We start from the raw sequence: 7,910 nt of genomic DNA, 5'->3' as shown, positions 1-7,910 counted from the left end.
AATACTTCAAAGACAAACATTTTCATTTTCAGATATTTAAGATTCTTGCCTTCATTTTCCTTACTAGTCCAAATGCTGTTCACATTTAATAAGTGACCCCGGTACTCAGAAGCGAAAAGTGTTCCTCACGGAATTCAGATGACATAACTATTTAACATAAAACGTCAGCGTGCCAGGAAGTGAGATTGGTATCATCGACCCATGTTTCAGATGAGAAAGCTGAGGCCCAGGGAGGTGAAGGGACTGGCCCGGGATCCCACCACCTGTCCATGGACACTGCGCTTTCCTCAGTGCCCCACTGCCCAGCTCTGAGCACAGGGTGGCGTGTAGGTGCGAGAGGACCCCACCCCATGCGTGCTCGCGCCCCGGCTCCCACGCCCTCTGGAGCAAGATGCCAACTATCTCTTTAAGAAGGAAAGTGAAGACGGGCCGCTTACGCAGCTGCCATCGAGCCGCCCACTGGCTGGTCCCTTCCATCCACCTCACCCTCCCTTTCCCTCCCTCCCGGCAGCCCCAGCCCTGGCGAGCCGCCTCCAGCAGGGGCTCCGGAGAGCAGGTCGGCGGCCTGGGCAGGGCAGCCGAAGCCATGGAAGCCTCCGCAGGTGATGACAGGGACCCCGGGGACCTCCGGGCCCACCGCCCAGCTGCGCCCACTGCAGCGGCGAGTGCCGAGAGCGGGTGGGGGGAGGGGAGGCGCGGGCCGCGCCGGGAAGCAGACGGGACCAAGCGCCCGGCAGGCAAGCAACCTGCCCCCAGGCTTCTTGGCTGCTGCGGCCCAGCTGGCAGCTGCGGGGGGCTCGACCGCCCGGTGTCCCCGCCCGCGTTCACCCGCCCCTGTCTGTGTGTTTTCCCCCGCCGCCGCAGGTTGCTGAACAGGGCCAGACAGCCGCAGCCGCGACTGCAGAGGCGCTGCGCCAAGCGGGGCCGGAGCGGTGCGAGCCGGCGGGCTGCGGAACGCCAGCGGACTCAGGTGAGGAGGCCGAAGCCGCGCCGAGAGGGGACCCTGCGCAGCACCCGGCCGGCGGGCGGGGGCCGCTGGGGACTGCCCGCTGCGGTAGAATCCCTCAGAGGGCACCGGCCGAGGAGGGGTTAACCGTGACTCATTCCTACCCTCCCTTCATTCCCCCCCACCCCCAAACCGTGAAAATCACTAATTACTGGATGCTGATTACTGCGGGGAAGATGCCCAAGGTGGGCGATTAGGAGAGGTTTGGGGACCACCCTGTTCCTAAATGTCTTCCTCTTATGGCGTTTAGCAAATATTTAAGCCCCTTTCCCTTTTTGAGGTAAAGCAAGGGTACCTAGGGGTGGAAGAAGGATGGAAGAAGGGTGGAACCCCCCCCTCCCAACCCAAGGTCAAGTGCCAGTGACTGCTTCTTTACCACATTCCCCCCTGCGAAGGGGCAGGGCTCTGCAGTAGATCTGGAAAACATACCCATGACCCCTACAGAGGGAGGTCTGAGCCCCAGTCTCCAGGAGCTCCTGCAGGATAGGATGCTTTCTCCCTCGGCTCCTCAGCAGAATACCTACTAGCCTGGGAAGCCCCATGTTCCCTTCCTCAACCCTGCAGACTGAGGAGAGGCCTGGTCACAAGGCTGCCTGTTTCCTCTGCCCATCTGGAGGTGTGGGATGGACTGGAGGAACTTCTCGGGGGGAAAAGGTGGTCTCTGCAGGCACGGTGGTGTAAAGGAGGTGCCAGAGAGTGGGGTTTGAGTCCCTTAGGCTGCTAGTAGGCCCCCAGTAGCCATCTTAAAATCCTTTAGGCGTGGGTGTCTGTCTGTTCATCTGTTAAATGCAGGAGTTGGATTCAATGGTCTGTATAGTTATGACATGTCATTCAAGTAGCTCTTACATGTCAGGGGGACCCCTCGAAAGCAACCCAGAATTTAAGTCTGGGCTTATGAAATAATTGGGGTTTCCTCAGTTGGCCTTTTTCAACTCTGGACTTCTCTAGTGAAACATGACCTTGTGAGCCTCGTGAAACAGGAGGCACTAGGCAGTCCTAGAGTGGCATCCCTACTCCATTGCTGGGGTGACCTTCGTGGGGTTGCTTTCCATCCCCAAGCTTCAATTTCCTCATCTGTAAATCTGGGAAGAGGCAGCCCTCAGAGGGCTGAGTGATGATTAAATGAGAAATGTCAGGAAGCACCTAAAACAGTGCCTGTGCCTGGCACATAGTAGGTGTTCAAGGGTCACAGGACTTGAGAGACAGACTCGGGGAAGACAAGAGGGGCGGCTGCTTTTAGCCTCTTCTCCCTGCCCCCCACCCCACAGATCTCTTCCACGGCCCTGTGGATGGCATCCCTGCCAGGGGATAATGAATGCTGGAGTATGTTGGGCTGAGGGCCTAGGAAGCATCCAGGAGATACCAACATTTCCACTGCAAGGGCTGTGACATCATTCTAGCAAATGATGGTCCCAAGGAGGCATATACAGCCCAGCACTGGGTTTGGGAAATCTTGGCATCCGAGGGCAAAGTCCCTAAGGGAAGAGAAACATCAGAATCTTGTGTGCTGGCAGGGGTCAGGGACTGGGGCCTCCTGATCCCATAGGGAGCCCGCTGTTGCTCCCTTGCCCTCCCTGGAATCTCTCACTAGAATCTCCCTGAGACTGGCAGTTGAGTGTTTGGTGTCTGTATTTCCTATTCTTTATCTTCCCTCCTGCTGTCCTTCCAGCCCAGCACTCACCCTTTCTTGCTCCAATGTATTCCACAGATACACTCTGCCTCTTGACAGCATGATAGAGAAGCCTCCCCATAGGCTGGGGCAGGGCATATTGCTGCTGCATCATTTGGGCCCTAAATCCCCATTAGATTGTGAGTGCCTCCTTCCTATCTATGTCTCCAACCTCTAGCCTCTGGCTAGGCACAAAGTAGGTGCTCAGTATATGTTGAATGAGTTTGAGGAAGTTATGAGGCTGTCTCCCACTAGGTTAGGGAGAAACTGCGGGAATAGGTTGTAGGAAAAGCACGCTTAAGCCCAGGGCACTGTGCAGGTTGCTAGTGGCCATTAATCACTAGTACTAATAGTGTCGTTAGTGTTAATGCCAGTAGCCAGCGGTTGGTTCATCTTCTCCTTGAGGCAGGCTGGAAGGGGCTCAGTGAGTCTGGGAGAGGGGTGATGTTGGCAAACAGATGGTGCCTGCTGGTTTAAGAGAGTGTGAAGGGAAGAGGGTTGGGAAGAACGTGATTCCAGCCCGTCGCTGTGCTTGTGGGTATTGGGAGGGGGGCAGATGAAGAGAATCAAGTGGGCCAAAGTGCACACGCAGTAGAAAATCCGGAGACCCAGGCCCCAGGTCCCACTCCACCCCTGCCTCAGTGTGTGACCTTGGGCCAGTCAGGACCTCTGGGTCCTGATGACAAGTCCAGATGACAGGACTGGACGACTTGATCCTTAAAGCCCCTTCTGATCTGACGTTTTGTCATGTGCATTTTGTTAAATGAAAATGGGACAAGTATTATTACTCTTAGTATCATCTCTGGATTATCAGGCCATGACTTACCTTGGGTGGTCCTTGTCACACATTATACCTGTTTGGAAGTTGGGGAGCCCGAGGCTGAGAGAGACTTACTCGGCTGTGGCGGTACAGATAGGAAGGACAGCATGTTACATGACACCAGTCTGTCTGACCAGGAAGCGCGTGCTTTTCCAAAGGTTTCACTCCCCAGCCCCATGCAGACTTTGTTGTCATCACCGTGAATTGTGTGTGCTCTTGTGCACGTGCCTTGGGGTTTGGAGAAGGGAAAGCAGTGAAGGGATCATGACCGGAGATCAGGTGCTTCCCCAAAGTGATGACTTCAGGGAACTTGCTGGGTTGAAGAGCGTGTATGTCAGGGTGGGAAGCCTTCCTTTCACCATGAGCCCTGCTTTGCTGGTGGGTGGTGGGTGCCCTTTCACTGCTGGGCCTGAACAATAGTCACGAGAGACGCACAGTGTAAGTGCTCCCAATGGGTTGTGCTCTGTTTCATTTATTTCTACAACAATCCCGGTATGACTTTGACCCATTTCACCAGAGACAAAGCCAGGGTGGAGAGAGGAAGAGCCCCGCCCAGAGTCACACAGCTGATGAGCTGGGGGCATACCATACTGGGAGTCAGAGTGGTGGTCTCTAGTCTGGTCCCTGGTGTTAACTGAGTAACTTTGTGTAAGCCGGTCTCCCTCTGAAAGCTGGCATTTCCATCCTGCAGATGGACAGAGACCTAACTGCCACCTTGTCCCAGAAAAGGGGTGGGGGTTCCTTGTCTACGCTGGTCAACATTTGCTTATTATTTCTTAGCCAGACCCTGGGCTAAGTGCTTGGGATACAGGAAAGTAAGAGGTGACCCCTCGAGGGGCGCCTGGGTGGCTCAGTGGGTTAAAACCTCTGCCTTCAGTTCAGGTCATGATCCTAGGGTTCTGGGATCGAGCCCCACATCGGGCTCTCCGCTCGGCAGGGAGTCTGCTTCCCCCTCTCTCTCTGCCTGCCTCTCTGTCTACTTGTGATCTCTATCAAAAAATAAAAATAAAATCTAAAAAAAAAAAGAGGTAACCCCTCGCTTCAAGAAACTGATACCTGAGCAGGAGACAAACATCTAAACATGCAGGTCTGATAAACCATCTAGGAGCCGTGATGCATACTGATTAAGGTGTGTAATGGCAGGTCAGAGAGGGGTGAAGACCTTTCTTATTCCGAGGGCCAGGAGGGCTCAAAAGACATGGTACCATTGTCACATCCTTGTTTTCAGAGTTGAGTTTATGAATCAGCATCATCCTCGTTATCCACCCAGCTTAGGACATTTCCAGACTGTTCTAAAGATTTGTTGGCTTTTGACTCCAGCCACACAAAAAAGTGGCCATGGAGTCTGAGGGACCATTCAAGCTCACCCTGGCACAGCTCTAGTGGAATAATCCATTTGTCCCAGGAGTCCGAGAACCTTTCCTGTCTTTAGAGGCTTCTGGAGGCAAGGCTCTCGAAATTCCTCTTGGCAAGCCTGTCTAGTGCTAGATTGCTAAACCAGTAGGCTCGGGGACTTCTTCATCTCTCTTCCCAGTGTGCCACCTGTCTGGAGTACCTGACACCTGGAGAGGTGAAGGCATTTACCCAAAATTACGCAGCAAGGCTGGAATCTTAACTCTGGCCTAATTGGGATTGTATTCCTGAGCCATATGGGGTCTTTCTGCATCCAGGTCACCAGGGGCTGGAGGGCCATTTCTTCACTGGATGGGCAGCTCATGCTGAGGGAAGGCTTGATGCCAGTGATACGGAGCTGGAGCAGAGGGCCTACAGAGAAGAGGAGGCCCATGTCCCTCAGGCTGCTCTGCCCACCCAAATGGACACATACTCATGCAGGATTTGTTTCATGCTCAGCAGTGTCCTCTGAACCAAGGTGCTGAGCCAACCAGAAGGGAGTGTCTGGGAAGCAGCCTAGGGAAGTAGAAAGAGCCAGCATCCAGGCATCAGGAGCCGTAGGTCCTCATCTCCGCTCTACTCTGCCCTCAACTCCCTGGATGACCTGGCCTTGGCTTTTTCACACCCACAAACCAACAGGCAGAGGCGGAGGTGTCTGAGGGTCCTTCAAGTGCTGACTGGCCAGCTCTTTCTTCTGTTCTATAAGCTCTTCAGGGGAACGAGTGTAGGTAGGATACAGGTAACCGTAACTTGAGGAGGAACGAGAGAAATATAACAAGAGGCACGAGCAAAGGCTCTGTGGGTTTGCTGGAGGGAGGGGGCTTGGGGAAGGCTCGCTTCAAAAGCCACCACTTCAAAGGCAGGGTGAGGTGAAGATAGAGATGGTTTAGGACTGGTGGGTTGTTGAGGGTTTTTTGTAGTTGTTGTTTTTTTAGGTTTTTTTTTTTTTTGAACCAGGAGAAAGAGGAAAAGCGTGCTGTCATTCTGGAACTGGAAGGCTATACAGGAGAGCAGTGCTTCTCAGACTTAAATTTCAAAGATCAGTACATTTGGGAATCTGGCCTAGCTTTGCCATCTTTGTATTTTGCCAGATGGACATTCAAATGACACTTAAACAGATTTCTGTTTACTACCATTGCCGTACAGTGAGAGAAAGAGCATTTTAACACCTCTACCCCCAAAAGCAAGAAGACTATATAATATCAGTTAGAAAAAAAAAAAAAGGTACTCCAAATTAAATGCATTTTGCTTCATTAAAAACTCTGCTGTCCACATTTTGCTCTGTGCATCACAGACGTGTTCTTGTGTTCAGGAGTCACGCTGCTCTCTTTCCTATTCTGTGAAATGGGGACATGAGGCTGTCTACCTCCTAAGGTCATCAGGAGGTCTAGATGCCATCAAGATGCCAGAATAAAACATGGAGAGCAAGCAACCTCAAGTTCCGTTGTCTTGACTGTCGCCCCCTGCCAAGCACTTACTGGCAAGAGCTGGCCTCCTCCATCTCTCTCGCCATGCCAGTGTACTGGTCCTGTGTTCTGAGGATCCTCTGACTTACAAGAACAGGGATGTTTGTGACATCTTTTGTTTCTAAAATGTGGCCAACCAGGCAACATTTGTCTATTAAAATGTGTCTGCGGCCGGCCCTCCATGGGCATCCTCCCGTGTGAATTCTAGATACAAGCCCCTAGGGCTCCATAATTGCCCAGCGAGAGTGAGGGCAGGGAAAGGTGATGAGGTTGGAACCGCAGACCTGGGCCAGGATGCCTGGCATCCACAAGGCTGAATGACTCTGGTACTTTGTGAGATCTCCTTCTGGGCCCACGGCTTCCAAGGCTCTCCCTGTGCCCTTTCCAGCAACACTGTCAGGATTGTGTCTCCTCGTTGCCCCTCTTGAGGCTGGTGCTGGCCAGGCCTCCCTGCCACAGGGGCTCTGGAAGCTGGGTCGGCATCTTCCAAAGAGGGGGTTTGGCTGGCGGCTTGTGAGGCCTGGCACAGAAGCCACCCTTGAGAGACAGGCGTGAGGAGCTTGGTGCGGGAAATGGGGGGCAGGTCCCGTTCTTTGGAAGCCACGGTGGTCCTGCTGCCGAGGTCTGCTGCTGTCTGCTTGGATTGTGCTGAGGGCCGGCTCACGAGTGCCCTCTGCATGTACAGCCCAGCCACGTGGCCGGCACAGAGAGAAAGCTGGCCTTTGCTGGGGTGCAAAGCCTAGAGCAGAGAAGGACCTCAGATGGGGTGAAGGGAACCTGGCTTGTGTGTCTGAAGCATGCGGCTCAGGGTCGAGGCCAAATTCTGGGGCAGCCGCACCATGGCTGGCAGAAGGAACTTCATCTCCGAAGCCCCAGGGCCCAGCTCGAGCCACACACACATGGGGGGTGGGGCGGGAGTCCTGGAAAAGTTATGAGCAAATGATAAGTAACTGGGTGTCCCTTTTGGCCAGAATCCTGGGTTGAGAGACCCTTAGAGGCCAAATGGCAGTTTTGTACTCAGTGTCTGTATGTGTGCGTCTGGGCGCACGCGTGCGTGTGTGCCTGGCTTCCTGAGAAACACTACTCCTTGCTGGGGTTGCTTCTCCTTCTCTTCCCCCACCCCTTCCCCTCTTTCTCCTTCTCCCAGCTTTATGGAAATGTAGTCAACAGGCAACAAGCTGCCCATATTTAAAGTGTATGGTTTGGTAAGTTTTGACACGGTGTGGATCGTCACCACAGTTAAGATAATGAACAAACCCATCATCTCCGAAAGTTTCCTCTTGCCCCTTTGTGTAAGTCCTCCCTCTCACACCTCCCCCATCCCCAGACAGCCACTGATGTGCTCTCTATTGCTGTCCATGACTGTGCATTTCCTAGAATTTTATATAAAATGGAATCCTGCAGTGTGTGCGTTTTTGGTTGTTTTTTGGGGGGTCTGGCTTATTTCACTTAGCATAATTATTTTGGGATTCATGCGATTTTAATATATTCCTTTTTATTGCTGAGTAGTATTCCATTGTGTGGATGAAGAAAAAACACAGTTTATCCTTTCCGTTG

The 7,910-nt window shown here is 53.1% G+C and overlaps 1 protein-coding gene across 7 annotated transcripts in view; it reads left to right on the top strand.

Moving 5' to 3' along the window:
- Positions 1-471: 471 nt before the first annotated feature.
- The window catches only part of SNPH (syntaphilin), a 35,986-nt gene continuing 28,547 nt past the window's right edge, over positions 472-7,910 (top strand). For 6 of the 7 annotated variants that reach the window (XM_059406693.1, XM_059406691.1, XM_059406690.1 and 3 more), the window contains exons 1-2: positions 472-602; positions 865-970. The gene's annotated coding sequence lies outside the window, so the exon portion shown is untranslated. The remainder of the gene's footprint in view (positions 603-864; positions 971-7,910) is intronic. The other variant, XM_059406692.1, reaches the window with a different exon arrangement.

Source organism: Mustela nigripes, chromosome 7, assembly GCF_022355385.1.
Source record: "Mustela nigripes isolate SB6536 chromosome 7, MUSNIG.SB6536, whole genome shotgun sequence".
NCBI classification, from domain to species: Eukaryota; Metazoa; Chordata; class Mammalia; order Carnivora; family Mustelidae; genus Mustela; species Mustela nigripes.
This window is presented reverse-complemented; position numbering and strand designations above follow the sequence as displayed.